General features: G+C 40.9%; 1 long non-coding RNA gene across 3 annotated transcripts in view; it reads right to left on the bottom strand.

The window, feature by feature from the left end:
* Positions 1-953: 953 nt before the first annotated feature.
* The window catches only part of LOC137475326 (uncharacterized), a 54144-nt gene continuing 38756 nt past the window's right edge, over positions 954-16341 (bottom strand). For all 3 annotated transcript variants that reach the window (XR_010999819.1, XR_010999818.1, XR_010999820.1), the window contains exon 4: positions 954-1061. This is a non-coding gene — a long non-coding RNA (uncharacterized lncRNA). The remainder of the gene's footprint in view (positions 1062-16341) is intronic.

Below are 16341 nucleotides of genomic sequence, written 5' to 3'. Positions count from 1 at the left end.
CATAAGAATAGATACAGCTTAAAGAGGGGTAAACTCCTTGTGTCAGAGAGTTGCTGCTTGCACCCTCTGACCTAACAGGACAGACTAACATCATGAAGTGAGGGGCTGGGCCACAGGGTCAACCAGTATGGATGAGTTAATGTGCATTGTGGTCAGGAGACACTAGATTCCTTTAGTTCCACCCCATCTGCAAGAGACCACAGAGCAAAACCAAGCAAGTCTCATTCCTGCTGGAGAAGAAAAGAGCAATTATATAATTCTATGCAATGGAGTTCTCTATATTGACATAACAGCACATGGCTCCACTTGAAGTTCAGCATTGGAAGTCAGAAAAGTGAAGAGCATGACAATGTGTACATCCACACCCACCAACATGTGTGCATGCCTACAGATGGAGAGAATGCACCCACCACTGAGCTCCCTGCAGTGCTGAGGACAGCTCTCCCTACCTGTCCTAGAAAGATGAGGACAAACACTTTAGCAGGGCCTGTAGGGATTGGACAAGGGGTAATGTTTTAGGCTTGGACAGTGATTTAGATTAGATGTCAGGAAAACGTTTTTTTACAATAAGAGTGATGAAACACTGGAACAGGTTACCCAGAAAGATGACAGATGCCCTTTCTCTGGGAACATTCAAAGTCAGGCTGGATGAGGCTCTGAGCAACCTCATCTTGTTGAAGACGCTCATTGCAGAAGGGTCGGACTAGATGTTTTAAAGGTCCCTTCCAACTGACTCATGATTATATGATTAGGTGAAGAGCAGGCTGTCTCAAGCGTCACACCTGTCAAGGTCTTTGGTACCCCCCCTTAGGCTTCAAAGGAACACCTGTTTGGTACTGAGCTTCCTGTGCTCATGCTACACTCATTCTCTGAAAATAACATCATTTCTACAGTGCCCCACTTTATTTCATCCCCCAGCAAAGATTGAAATACTTGTGTAGAAACAGGCCTACCTGCTTCTTTCGGGAGGCTATGTTGCATATCTCCACCTTAAACTGCATCAATATGGCCAGGAAAGTCCATCATTTTAGGTCTCATTTTCTTGATGAGCTCCTTATATTCTGCAATGACAAAAACAAGTGATTACAATTACCCAAAAGGAGGTTGTAGCAAGGTGGGGGTTGGTCTCTTCTCCCAAGCAGCAAGCAATAGGACAAGAAGAAATTGCCTCAGGTTATGCCAGGGGAGGTTTGGGTTGGATATCAGGAAAAATTTTGTCTTGGAGAGGGTGGTCAAGAATTGAACATGCTGCCCAGGGAAGTGTTGGATTCAGCAGACTGAAAGTGTTCCAAAAATGTGTGGATGTGGTGCTTAGGAACATGTTTTAGTGGTGGACCTGGCAGTGCTGAGTCAAGAGTTGTACTTAGAGGTCTTTTTCAATCTTAATAATTCTATAATTTTCTATCTGTTGACACCAGTAAATAATATTTTCTCAAAGGCTCATCTTCAGTTCAGCTTTTTACTTTAAGCCCTTTTCCCTAAGGAATGATTTCAGTTAAGCTGAGGTGTTTTCACTATAATTCATAGACCTGCCCTTTGCCTGGGACTCTGAAAATATCTTTTCAAGGGTTTTTTTTAATTATCTCCGTTAGTCTAAAGACCAGCTCTGGATGACTGCATCTCTTCCTGTGAAACTGCAACATCATGACTGCAGCCAGTCATCCTGGCATTCCTGTGCTCCAAAGGTGTGCTGCTTAGCAAATCTATTTTCTAGAATGCTGTGTGAGCTAGTACTTTGCTGAGTTATTCTTCCCCTTCACAATGGTAAGACATTGCTATTTTCCTTTTCTGCAGTAATTCAACCAATACTCAGAGGTTACCCTTTCTCCTTGTCACCCAAGGCACTCCCAACAGAGTAGCTTCCCCTTCACTTCTCTGGGCAATTCATATCCTTTCCTTTAAGTTCTTTTGGCTTGGATTCAAATAATCTGACCAAGTACGAAGACTTTTTTGAAAATGAAGGATGAGAGCGCTTTGCATTAATGTAGTTTTTTTTCTAAAACCTCATCATAATAGGCTACCTAATTAACATAACTCATGATTTTTAGATCCCACACAAATCCTCTCTAACAATGTTTTGCCGGCTGTCAGCTGACTTGCCCTTTGCAACAAAGCATCTCACTTATCAGTCCCAAGCAGTGAAAAAAGTTTTAGTGAAGTTTATCTGCAGGACCATATACAGCCACCAAACACACAAACTAATATTTATGCTTTGCATATATTAAATCTTATCATCCATCTGTATTTATTCTCACTTTTCCCTAATGATCTGTTGTACTTGTAGGTTTAATCCACTTAATGTCTGTCTCTCAGTGTCTGTGACAATAAAATAAGGACACAAGGACAACAGTATTACCTACTACATGGTATTTCAGACTTATAGAGAATTCCTGAAAGTGGGAATTTTTCTGCAGAAAAATTGCAGGATCTGCTTATGATATTTAGCTGGATCCTCCACTATGCTAGCAATGTGCTCAGTTAAACTCTGTAAAGTTGCACCATTACAGGAAACATTCAAGTTCAAGAGTTTGTCCTTCTAAATTGATTTGTTAGAGTTTGTTTTTGTTCATTTTCACCAGTCACAAGAATTGTTTCTAAACATTAAAAAGTGTATAAACTAACTTTTAATTTAAAACACTCTTGCAGAAAAAGTGCCCAAGGAAAATAGCTGCTCCACGCACAATAGTGACACGGTGACTTGCAATGACTAATTAATGAGAACACCTGGAGTATCTTTCAGAGCTAAACTGGAAACAAAATACTGGAGATTAGGTTTTCAAGCTACTGGTGGTCCCAACTAATCTCTTTCAGGTGTAAACCACAGCGTACGTGGAAAGCAAATTCTGACTCATTCCTGCGAGACAGGAGGTCTTCGGGCTAATAATTGCAGTATGTAGTTTCCATAAAATTTATGAGGTTGGCTTTAAATTTTAGTAGTGGCAGGCCTGCAATAAATGCCAATGAGGTCCATCAAAATGAGTATTTGTGTGTGTCCTCATAAAAATAGATCAACCTTTTTAACAGACTCCATGCAGAGGAATTTGTATAATTACAACACATATCTACAGCTTTAGAGTCCTTTCCACACCAAAACCAACATGCTAAGTCATAAATGCAGAGGAAAAATAAACACAGGAACATAATAAAAGAGATTTGGTTGGGTTAAGTTGCTCTGTCTCAGCTGCCATGTTGTAGCTAACAGAATTTCCACAAGGGGTGGGCAAAAGGATTATTTTCCCTGTTTTTCAGCTCTCCCCTCACCTTTGCCTCTTGTACTCTTGGGGATGGCAAACAAGTCTGTTCACATAAAGGAAAGGAAAGGGACAACCAGAAAGGAGGAAGGGTCCCACCACACATACATACATTAATTTCCAGACCACGCATTAACTCTTATCATGCTGGTCTTGATGGAAATGCTCAACAAGGAATGAGAGATGCTAGGCATCCCAAAAGAAAGGACAAATTAAATTTACAACTTGTGCATTGTGTCTATAACTCGCCAGTTCCATGGTCACAGTTGAATTGTCAACTCCAACTAATAAAGTATGGTTTATGTCTGAGATTCCCCACCATGCCAAGTTTCCACAGAGTTCAGCTGAAGTGGAAAGACAGTTATGATTCATTGATTCTCTTCCCAGCCCAGCCACAGCTCTCATCCTCATGCATTATCCACCAGCAGGGAAGAACTGGAGTGTTATGTGTCACATACAGTCCTCATCCAAGACTACCTCTGCTGCCAGGGACAAGACCCACAGAGCAGGGAAGCAGGGGTGCCTGGAAGGATGAGGGGCAGAAGCCAGGGAAAATGCTACTTGGAGGCCTGGATGCACTTTAGGATAGTGCTCTTCCTAATAAGAGTGGGACAGGGGTTTGTAAGTGTTTATACACCTAAAAGCACAGATGGGCATTTTGTGAGATTTTCAAAAATTCCTATTACTTTTATAGGAGTTAAGAGATGTTAAAATAACAAGAGGCACCTCTCTACACCTTTAGTTTTCAAGTATTTATTAAGGGTCTGGTCTAAAAATCAGACAGACTTTCCAAATTGGCCTTGTTTTTAAGCAATTTCCATTGCCACAGTATTGCATTGTTTTAAATGGACTAAATGGATTCCACTTTTGTGTAACAGCCAGAAAACAGAGACTATGTGTGGGACACAGTTTGATTTATTTTAGGCATCTGAAAATGAAGGGTCAGAGTCTCATTTAGTTGCTGATTTACCTACTGAGAGAGCAGACACATTGGAAAGGGATGAGTCTACCCCTGGAGGTTCCTGTCTCTCTCCCTTGACCACAGAGGGAGCACAAGCTCAGATTAGACCTCTAATTCGCAACAGCTGAAGCCAGATGAGATGAATTCCTCCTCCTCCTCCAGCGACTCAGCCAAAGGCACATAGAAAACAATGGGAGAGCAAAGCACTGAATTCAGCCTCCCAAACCTCTAGACAGGGTTTAATCACTGTACTGAGCTTCCCTCTTGAGAGGAGATATTGGAAACTCTTGCCAAAACAAATCCAATTGGTACACAACGGAAAGCAATGAAAGCTGTGCTGACCAATAAGTACAGAGTTGGGAGCTGGAGGGAACAAAAGGGTCATACCCAAACTGAAAGGCTTTCCCCACAAATTAACCAGTTCACAAGAGCCGTGGCACCACAGATATGCAGAGGCTGCAGCCACCCAGGGAAGCACAGAGGTGCAGGACTGCCTGGGCATGGGACCTGACAACGGGAACCCAAAAGCAAAACTAGTTTCAGCCAACCAGCTGTGCTAGTTTTCTCATGATATATCTATCTCTCTACCCTGATCAAGGTCAAAAAGCACACATTTTTCTCTTAAAAATGTAACTGTTAATAACAAGGAAGAATAACTGGCAATACTTCAAAATCCTAGTGAAAGCTGAAGTTTTGCAACAGAGCACAATGCTAAATCTCAGTGAAGCACATGAAGGAATAGCTCTTAAAAACAGTGCAGAAAAATAATATTTGTATTAAAATTTTCTGTTTCATTTGAGGTTTTCATAATTTTTTTCATTTCAACTATTCACTACTCATTCTTATGAGGAAATTGCTCTCCCACTAATGAACTCCGAACCTTATGACTAAAAGGATTTTAGATAAACTTATGAGATGTTCTTTCTTGAAAGATTTCTTACACTGACTTCCAGTTTCTAAATAATAAAAAATAACCAACAGCACAACTTCTCATTATAAAACCATCTGATTCAAAAAGTAATTGCTTCAAAAGTCATAGTAGAAAGATGTAAACTACTTCTAGTGGCTATGAAAGGCAAGTGAAGCCTTTCAAAGGGTCTCCTAATTATGCACTATTTCTTGCTCTCCTTGCACAGTAGATCTTGTCATTACACCCCCCAGGCTCCTCCCCCCTCATGCCTTTTAAATGACATTTGAGAATAAAAAGCAGTTAAACATCTACAACAGACACAAACTTTTGCCTTAATGATAAAGTCCTAGTTGTGCCAGTCTGGCCAGGCCTTTACTCCAGCCATGGTTTGTCACATCCCAGGCAGAGCACAGGCACAGGCTGCAGACATGTCCTTCAAGACTGGGGTCTGACAGCAGCTGGATGACTTTGCCAATAAATTTATTATGGTCTTCTGAGCGTTTATTATGGTAACACTGGTTCTTAGAGGTTCAGTGTGATGTGCAATTACTCATATTCCAATCACAAAGCCAGCAACAAGCAAGTTGGTGTTTTTTGTGTTTCAGTTTTCCTTGTGCCCCTATACAGCTTTGATGTTTGGAATGCTGTTGGTCACAGCAGTACCCCATCAATGTCTCTTCAAGGTGCAAACCCCTGTGTCCAGTGCAACCTTGCAAACAGCTGGAAAATTTACTCATCTTTTAACTTTCTGCAGGACAGTTTGCTATACAAAAGCTTCAGCAGAGTTTGTGCTAGCTATTGTCAAAATAAAATGGGCAGTACCCCAGAGGGTTTATGAGAAATTAGAGAAAAAGCTGTCAAGTAGACAAAATGGCATTTCACTTTCAGACCAAAATAGCTAAACAAATGTTATGGTCTTGTGGGTTTTTCCATAAGAAGTAGCTGGCACTCATCAGGTGTTTCCTTGACCGACCCGAGGAACCTGTAGAGCACCATGCTTTGAGAGGCCAGCTTTGAGAGCTCTCAGACTGTTGCCCAGTTAGCACTTTGCTGAAAACCTTGTCTTTTTTCTCTGCTTCTCACAGACCTGAGCCTGACACTCATTTTGGCTGACAAAGCTCTGAATAACTTTGCCTTTTTTCCTAGGTTATTTTCCCTGCTTCTCCTTCCCAGACACCAGCTGTCAGCAGCACCCTAGGCCAGCCCCAGGTGATGTTTCAGCAGCCTTTGCCCACATCTGTTTCTGAGAAACCCTTAACTTCTGTCACCATGGCAGTAGCGTTTGAAGCAAAGATCATCACAGAGCAGGATTTTAGCCCCAGTGTCTGTCACCAGCAAGACAATGCCCTGGTGCCTTTAACCTGAGCAAACTGGATGGCAGGGGAGGGTGAATTGTCACCTATTTCACTCTCTTGTTAACCTACCTTTTCATAATTAATAATAGAAGTAATTCTGGGGCAATGGGGCATATCCTAAGTGTGTGTAATGAATGAATCTATTTCAATTGCTATATATCCAGAACAGATTTGGCTTAATTAAATAACAGTGTTGTAACTTTCACAGTTTGGCACCAGCCTAGCCAGTTGTGAGCTGCAGTGATTTCTGTACATGAAAAACCATCACTCCTCAGTACCATTGCTCCTTTGAAGTGAAATTTTCTTTCCAGCATATTCTGGAGCTTACTGGTAGCTCAATAAAACAGCTTGCTGTGTCCCCAGATCCTAAATTTCTTTTTTCCTTTTATGCACTCATAGAAGTAACTAAATATTTTTTCTCAATTTTTGATTTAAATGCCATGACTTTTTCAGAAAATTTGAAAGCTTTTGAAAGATGCCTGGCAATAAGCCTGACAAGAGCCAGCATATTGTGTCTATAGAGCAAGGTAGAGAGGTCAAGTTCTTCCACTATCAGGGAAAACCTAGGTAAGAAGGAGCCAAATGCCAACACTCCAGCACTGGGTTTTCCCCTAGAGCTGCCATCATAGTGCCAATGCCTATGGCCCTTTTTAGTCCCACAGATTTTGCACCTGAAATGATGTAACAGGGGAAGGAGGAACAGAGGAGACCGGGTGTCATGTCTAACAGGTTTTACACACAAAGATGTCAGCATTGCTCACTCACAGCCTGGACTGCATTTTAGCAAACGAGCCAAGGATGAAAGGTTTTCTGTTCCCACTGGAAACCCTCAGAGCCATCCATTCCCCCTATCATATGTTCACTATCAGAAACTGCTCTTCAAAGCTGAAAAAAAACTACCGTGCTGCTTATAATTGACAAAGTTAATTGTATGCAGCATATTTCCTCTACTATAAATATTCCCAAACACCATTTGTTTCTGGATTTCACTGTTCTCTTAACTAAAGAACAGCTACATTATTGTTTCATCTGTAGCCCAACTGTTTTCTTTACATTTTACCACTAAATTGAATCTACTGCCAGTAATCTAATTTACATTTAAAATGCACAATATGCCAACATGACCAGACTTCAATAAAATTTTTACTAAAACTCATAAATGCCTTGATTCTGGTGTTTATAGAAATTTTAGACTGTTCATTCCCTGAATGTTATGTCGCTAGCATCCTGAAATCATTCCCATATGAAGTAAGAAACATTCTTAGATTCATGCTGTGTCAGGAAATACAAAATATAATGTCACTCACCATTGCTCTCAAAATCAAAGATTTGTCATCTTCCAACAAAATGGTTTCGATGGTGTGTCCAGCCTGCAGTAGCATGGGATACTAGCTCCACTCACCTGATTTTGTTATTGATACAGCACACCTTGTTCTCTGCATTTCAGATTACAAATATTTCTTACTATCCTTGCTTAATTTATTTTTTCTTCTTGTGCACACAAGTGCTTGGTTTCAAAATATTGCAGAATTCTTCAGGTGTCTTATGAGCACTCTCCATCACCACTGAATCTACCCAGAGGCATCTTTCCTGAGTACCTACCTGACTGTACCAGAAATGTCATTTCCTAGAGGTTTAGATTACATTTCTCAGTTGGATACTGATTGCCAAATTTGTAATTTTAGAAAACAAAAATTAGCAGAGTTTCAGGTAAATCTGGAACAAAATTTCAGGGTGGTCCTCCTTTTTTTGTTTGCTTGGGTTTTTTTTTGGCTTGAGGTTTTTTAATGTGAAAATGGATTATGTAGTAGACACAGCTCATTTTTGTACTTACTAAACAATTTGATTACTTTTTCTAAAACAATATTTTCAGGGGTATTGGGCTAAGTTGAGTTTTTAAAAGAAAAAATTGAAAGCAAAGAATACATTTGCTTCCTATTAAAACTCTTTTTTCTCTTGCTTTGAAACAAAAGTGGTGGGATGTGTGCAGGCAGGCACATGTTCATACAAAGGGAATGAAAAAGGGTTGAGTTTTTTGAGTCAAGCCCTCATTACAGCCCCAAGCCTGTGTGAGTTCAAGAAGCATTTGGACAATGCTTTCAGACACATGGTGTGACTCTTGACTCGATAATCCTGATGAGTCCTTTCTAACTCAGAATATTCTATGATTATATTATTTTCCTTTTTTGTTTTGTTTTGTTTTACTTCAGCAATCAAGCTAGTTATAAATTACTTCTGAAATTCTACTCATGGCACTTATTTATATCCTTCAGTTAATCTTTGATTGTCCAAATCCATTCGTGTTTGATTGTCTGTTCTTGTCAGAAATTCACAAGCTACAGCAGTATGAGGATCAGTGGCCACCTCTTCAGCACAGTCATAGCTTCAGTCAGTGTCCATAAGCTGTTCTACAGTGTGGATACCCTGATCCAAAGACATTCACTTATTTAAACTTATTTATTGTAGAATCATAGGATGAGGGATCCCAGAGATCTTCCAGCCCCTCTGCCACTGGCAGGAATACCTGTGACTAGATCAGGTTGTTCCGGGCCACATCCAGGCTGGCCTTGAACACTTCCAGGGATAGGACATCCACAACTTTTACTGGGTAACTTCTTGCAGTGTCCTACCACCCTCACAGTAAAAAATTGCTCACTAATATCTGTTGCATCCTGGGTTTGGGTTCAAATTATGGGTTTAACGCGAAGCCGCGAATATCTAATCTAAAACTCTAATCTTTTAGTTCACAATCATTCTCCTTTGTCCTGTCACTATCTGCCCATGTAAAAAGTCCTCTCCCCCTTTTATATAAGTGCCCTTTAAGTACTTAAGTCTCCTTTTGCAGTTAGGGCCAAATATGGATTCTTGCCTCCTTACTATTGGCTGAGAGAGCACACTGGGCCATATTTTACTTAACATGTTATCTCATTTTGAAAAGTTAGGATTTATATGCTGTTATTACCCTGTGGAAGGGGAAAGGATAATCAAGAGTTTGTCTGATTCTGAGTGGCAAAAAGCTGAAGAGACGTGAACTAAGACACAGACTCCTCTGTGCTTAGATATCAGGATTATAGTTGCTTTAGGTAGAAGACAAGGTTGCAGCTGTCTCTTTCAAGGATAAATCAGACTCCCCTGGATACATTTGCTATTCCCCATCTAAATGCATATAATCAGATGGCAGGAAACTTGTCTGTACATTATATTGCTTTGAAATATCAGTACAATTATAATTGTACTTTCATATATTTTGAGCTGAGCTTTGGATTCTAAGGAGTCAAATTCTGCACTTGGGTGCATGCATCTAAAACACTCAGCTTGGTTCTGAATAAAGAAAAAAGTGAGGACAGCACATCGTTGCTCAAGCTGTATTCTTTTCTCAGGAAATTTTAATGGGATTTTTGTGTACAATAGGATTGTAGTACTCCAGGGTGCAACTATTTATGTAAATATAATCATGCTATTTATGTAAGAAATTCAAAAGTTTACAGTAAGAATCAAGAACAATTTCATCCTGAAGGAATAATCATTTAATTGAGAATGCAGAGTTATGGTTTAATGTTTCCTTTTTTCCTTTTCCAAGTGTTTTTTGCAAACATTCTTACCGCACTCAGAGTTACATAAAGTAAATATACATTGTAGCCAAGTCAAAACTGCTGGGCCAACAGAAAGCAATACCCCACACCTGCTGAGAAAATCTCCCTCCCTTCTCAGTGCCTTATTTTTGCAAAAGCCATTGCTGGGACATGGAAGGCCTTGATTGTCCTGTCTGATAAGCAAGCACCACAGTCTTTTTCGAGGGTCTAGACTCCCACTTGGGCATGAGTACTAGTAGTAGAAGCAGCTGCTGAAGATGACTCCAGCATTAATAAACTATTGGTTGAAGGACAACATGTGACAAAAATGTACAATAAGATTGGTTTGGAATTTTTTGCACAGACTGTGAACCCTAGCAGAAACATTTCCTAAAAAAAAAAAACTATAGCAATAGTCTAAGTTTCTGGATAAATTTAGCTAAATGACACGTTTCAGTACAGTCAGCTTGAAATGTCAGACGTCCAAACTCAAAGTGCATAGGTCTCATTTGCGAGCCTGGGAAATGGTAACTTTGGAGGGATTTGGGGAACTTTGTGGATATTCAGAAAAACATAATCTCTGCCACTGACTCTAAAGGGCTAGTCCTCTGGAATGGATAGTGGTGGGGCAACTGAATCAGAGGTTGTAAAAGCTTCTGCCTGGGCATCCAGACAGGACAAAGTTATCCAAGCTACTTCTGTCAAGTACCCATGCAGGCCACACACATATGATGACAGGCTTAGTCAGTTTTGAAGAGGAAAACTGTACAAGATGAATCCTGACATTTAAATCTCAAAATGAGACATCCGTTCACCTTGTGAAGGGATGCAAACTCTGCAAGGGAAAACGGATACGGGAATGTCACCATGCTGTGGGAGGCCTTCTAACACTGGAAACTGAAAACCAAGATTAGAAGGTTGGGTTTGGATTTTTTTTCCTAAAATATATGCTGTAGCTCAGCTAGCGTTGTTACTGGTCTTGGAACGGCAGTCAAGCAGTCATGGTGCATTATCACAGCGGTCTCCTTTGGCTAGGGAAATCTCTGAAGACAAGCAAAACACAGACAACGTGCCAGAGTCTTATTTTGTTTAAAACCCAACAATTTCAATATAAATATCCCATAATTAATTTGACTTATAGCATAGTACACATCCTTGTCCTGCTGTCACTCTATCCTAGGCCAGGGCCAGAGACACTGGCATGCCCAGCATCCCATTCCAGTCCAACACACCTTTCCAGCTTGACAGAAGAGCTTCCAGAATCAAAGCCTCAGACTACGGCCATTTAATTGAGCCAACAATTTTATATTATTATGAATTCTATGGCTGCTGTTTAACCTGCAGACTGAGAAATTCACCGTGAGAGTCAGAGCAAGATTTAGATTTGTTGTCTGTGAAATGCTGGTATCCTAAGGAGGTAGAGAAGGTCCGGGTCATTGGTGTTAATGAGCCTGACATAAAACTAAGCACTACTGGCTCTATCCAGCAGAGGGAAGCAGCAAAAAGAGAGCTATATTTGTTGGTTTATAATTTTAACAATCATATAATAGAATAACTAGTTACTGCCTAAAGAAATATATTCATAAAAGGTAGCTACAGCTGAAGTCTCATCAGGCAGATTTCTTCACTTCTATTCAATGACTAAGATCATGTAAAAGTGGGACATTTCATTAAACAGAGATGTTTCCTCTGAACCTTTGAACATTTTAATATAACCTCAAATCACTGCAAGGAACAAATAATCCCTGAAGATGATACTAAACCTACACTTTTTACCTGCCCCTGTAAAACTGAATGAAAAAGTAACAGTACCACTATTGTGATTCATACATAATTGAGTGTGCCAACTAATAATCTTTAATATCCACCGCTGACAGGATGGAATTAACTGCATTTTTCTCTGTCCAACTTTCTTTTTTTTTCGTTGTGGTGTAAGCCAGTATCTAATCCCATCCTTATATCATTTTGGCTGTATTAACTCAATTGAGGAGAAAGTACTTAGCCTAAAGCACGTTAGGGTGAGACCTTGAAATAACAATGTTTACACAAGCTAAAGATGTCTTTTATTGAAGCTCTCCACTGATGCTTGCCAACAAAAGCTTTTCATGTGCAAAAGAGTCAATACTGAATTATAGTTAAGCCATGTAATAATTATCCTCATTAGACGTAACCAGAGCATGGATAGGATGAATTCAGTTATAAACTCTGCTAATACTCAGGAAGCATATTCTATATGTAATTTAATAATCTTGGAAATAAATACACAAGTCTTTCTGTCTTTTAGCACAAGATCTATTTAAAGTGGAGAGGCAATTCACAGTGAGAAGACCATTTTATTCATTATTTGTTTTTTGCTTAATCTAGGGGAAGCTTTTGAATATGGTATTTAGGTAAGTGAGTGTAACAGGGCTTCCTGAGAGCAAGAGAGCTGGGACATGCTGGCCACCAAACCTCGGGTGTATCATCCTGGTGGGAAGATGGGCATGGGTGGGAATGTCTATCCTGAGCAGGGAGTGCAGATCTGTGTTGGTGTTGTCTCTCTCTTCTACTGAAGCAGGTGGGAGAGTCCCCATGGAAAGATGCCTTGGGTGCACTGAAGTTTCATCTTTTCTGTCCTCAACTCATAATTGCCTGTTCTTCTTGATGTACCCCTGACAATTTTTGGAGATCATTTGAGTGCTTTTATTAAGGTGGTTTTAGCACAAATTTCTAACTTTCATATTCGGGCTAGAGGCTGCTAAACCACTTCTCAGGCAATTTCTGCCCATGCTTTTGGCAACAGAGGGATAAGGGACCACTCCTCCCATCCCAGTCCCAGACCAGTTGCTCTCCCTTGCTTCCCCCAGTTCTACCATTCACTGTCTGCATGTTTTTCAATTCACACTCTAGCAGGTGACCTTAAAAACTTCATCTCAAAACATATATTGAGGGAAGAGGATGGTAGAGAGCCTTTTTATTTATCTGTTTTACAATAACTCAACAAGGTGAGCAGAAACAGGACAGAGGGCTGGTGATTCTCTGGCCTGTTTTTCTTTCAGCACCCTCATATTGGCAAGCATGGGAACCATCTCATTGTGTTATGCACCTTGTGAAACCCCCTAATTCCACTGTGGGAAGTATGGCTGCTCTTTTCCCTGTGATTTTTTCTCCCAGGACTGGAAACCTGGCTTGGCTGCCTGAACAGAGCATCAAACCCAAGGACAGGCTGGAGTCCCAGAATCAGCTGGGGCTCTTATTCTCCCTGAACAGTTTTCTTGCAACATCTTTGACTTTGCTGTTTCTTCTGTTACAGGGGATAATATTACTTCCCTATCACTGAATTAACCAGCTGTGTCTGAAAGCATGAAAACATCACGTTTTCCTCTCCAGCATTTAAACCTGATGCCATTCTGTGAACCAAACTACCCAGAAAATTAGCTTTTGGAGGTTGAGAGAGTTTGAGAGACAGGAGGCTCCTTCAGTGCTGCTTTGATGAGTCCTCAGGAGAGTCCAGCAGACCGAGGGGAGAGAGCAGCAAATTATGTCAGCTTCCATCCAAACCTCACCTCATCTGTCCCAACCCTGCAAGTGCTGAACACAGCAACAGGCATGCCAGTGAGAGGTCCATGGCAAAGGATACTGGGTGGTGAGACTTTCTGTACATAATTATTTCTAAATAAAGGGGCCAAAAAATGGCAGCAGCACATGCTCACTACGAGCTACAGAATTCATTCCACAGATGGCAAGAGTCCATGGGCAAGAACCTGTTATTTTTTATTAGCCAGCCTCTCCCATTTGAGGCAGTGGCAAAAATCCCATAATCACAAAGAGATGAAATTCTGCTCCTTTCTAGGGATGCAACACTGATGTAACTATCAAAGCTGGTGACAGTATACCAATGTGGCAATAATACAACTCTAAGCCTACCAAGGTAAAGGAAAGCAGACAAGATGTGAAAAAAAAATGGTTAACTGATTTATTTTTCCAAAGATTATTTATTTACTTTTGGCAAATTGCAGAGTTATTCAAAGAAGACTGATTTTTAACTATTGACATGGCTCACAGTGATAAAATAAGCAGCATTTCTCAGAATATTAGGAAAAAAGCCTATGGTCCATGGAAAAGTCATATTCAAAACAACTGGTGTAAGAATGTGTTTGTGTAGAATGAACATTTTTAAGCAATGAGGCCACTACACTAAATTAAATATCCCATATTTTAAGTTTTCATTGCAAGATATTTTGTAGTTACATTCAAAGTTATCAAATTTGAGGAATGATATAAATAAGACCTAACCTCCATGCTATTAAATTAAGCTGCTGCCAACATTATTATTGGAAGTAAAATTACCTTGATTGTTATCAGCTATAATCAAATATAGGAAAAGCTTGGAATGCTGATATGTTCCACAGTAGTATGTTCTGAAACAGTCGTTAGAAAACAAAGCTCTGACATGACATATCTATTTAAAATTATACTCTACAGTAGCAGATAAATAGCATAATGAATTCTTAGGTTTCTGTAGCCTATGTGTTTAAGCTCAAGTTATTATTTTATTTCCATTTGTCTTTTTGAACAGTTTAATGTTGTAAGTAAGTCACAGCTCAATATACTGAATTATTTACAAGCCTGTGGAGTGCAGATGCCTAACACAGCAGCTCTGGAGAAATCTCTCCCAGGACATGCATGCCAAAACCGAGAGGGCAGAGCTCCAGCGCCCAGATCAGCCTGGTCCATCCAAGTCCTGCCTGAGGACAGGGTGAATCTCTGCTCACAGCCTGAGGCTTCATTCTTTCCATGAGGGGCCACTCCAACACCCCAGCAACGAAAGGCAGAACAGGGCAGAGCAGAGCAAAGCTGCACAGCTTGAAGGGAAGAATTGGTGTGTGAGCAGACCCCTGGGGTGGCTGCTCAGTCACCACGTAGTCAGGCTTCAGGCAAAAAGCACACACAGACCTTGGGCTAAGCCTGAGGTTTGTTCCACTTGTGGCTTTCATAGAAACCAAGAGAACATGGGCTGAGACCATAAACACAGCTGGATACCAAGGGCTGCTCCTTCCCTGGCAGGAACACCACAGCATAGTCTTCCCCTAGCCCCAGGACATCCCCCTCCCCTCCTCACAGGGACACTTCCCCCCAGGATCTCTGAAGGCAGAGAGCAAGGGCCAGGTCACGGTGAGCGAGGGCAGCAGCCGCTGGGGATGTTTGAGCTCGTTCCACACTCACCCTGCAAGGGAAATCACAGGGTTGGGTCACTTCCCAGCTCTGCAAAGCCACACTACTGAAGTAACAGGGGAGACAAAAAAAAAAGTCTTCATAAAACAAATCCTACAGGATTTCCTCACAGTAATCCTCTACCCAGAGTGAGGTACCCGCATTGCTTTAGTCACCTGCTGTTTTGAGGGGCGTAACTGCTGGAAGAACAGAAGGGCAGACTTAGTTATTTCCCCCACGTATTCTGGAGAAACAAAGGGTTGCCTCCAGATACCCTGTCTTAGTTAGAAGTGAAAGCTAAAATTCTCCCCAAGGCTCATGCTTTGTCATTGAATTTCAGAAAGAAGCAGAATTAACTGCTTCTTGCACATGGATTACACTACAGACAGCTTTTTGCCCCTGCAAATCTTACTGTGAAACTGCTGCAGTGACATCTGGGATTTCCAGAGGGGCTGCAGGAGACAGTGCCTCAAAATACCTTGGAAAACCTCAGTCTCAACATCAATTAATTTGATGTGCAAAAAAAAGTCCTTAACAAGACATGCTTGTGCCAATTATAAACTCACCTCCAGAGGTAAAATAACTTTCCTTTCCCAGATTATACACAATGTATGCCATAAAAATTTCATCAGATAGTGGAAATTCAACATACTATGAGACAACATATATGTCAGAAGGAGCCAAATTTGCTCTCAGAATAATTCTACAATAGCAGTTAGAAATAGATCTAGAATTAGAAACAGCAGGTATTTTTAATAGTTAGTGCTGTTTATTAAGAGTAATCAAGAGTGTTGAAAGAGCAAGTGTTATTTTATATGTTTTAAGGGAAGTGATAGATAAAATGTTAGTTCTAGATTAATTTTATCAGTTGACCCTCTTCAAAATTATAAAAGGTTGAAACTCGAAGTTGCATTTTCAGGATTCAACAGGTCTTGGGCACAAGGTACAGTGGGAGCAGCTGGACCCTCCTTGCCAGCAGTGGGTGGGAGGGGCCGGCTCCCTGCCCCATGGCACCCCCGGCCCTGCAGCCCGGGCGTGTGGCAGCTCCTGACAGGGGTTGAACAGGCTGCAGGCAGATGCAGCCTTCTGGCCCTGCTCA

Source organism: Anomalospiza imberbis, chromosome 6 (assembly GCF_031753505.1).
Source record: "Anomalospiza imberbis isolate Cuckoo-Finch-1a 21T00152 chromosome 6, ASM3175350v1, whole genome shotgun sequence".
NCBI classification, from domain to species: Eukaryota; Metazoa; Chordata; class Aves; order Passeriformes; family Viduidae; genus Anomalospiza; species Anomalospiza imberbis.
The sequence above is the reverse complement of the archived record's forward strand: the minus strand, read 5'-3'. Positions and strand labels throughout refer to the sequence as shown.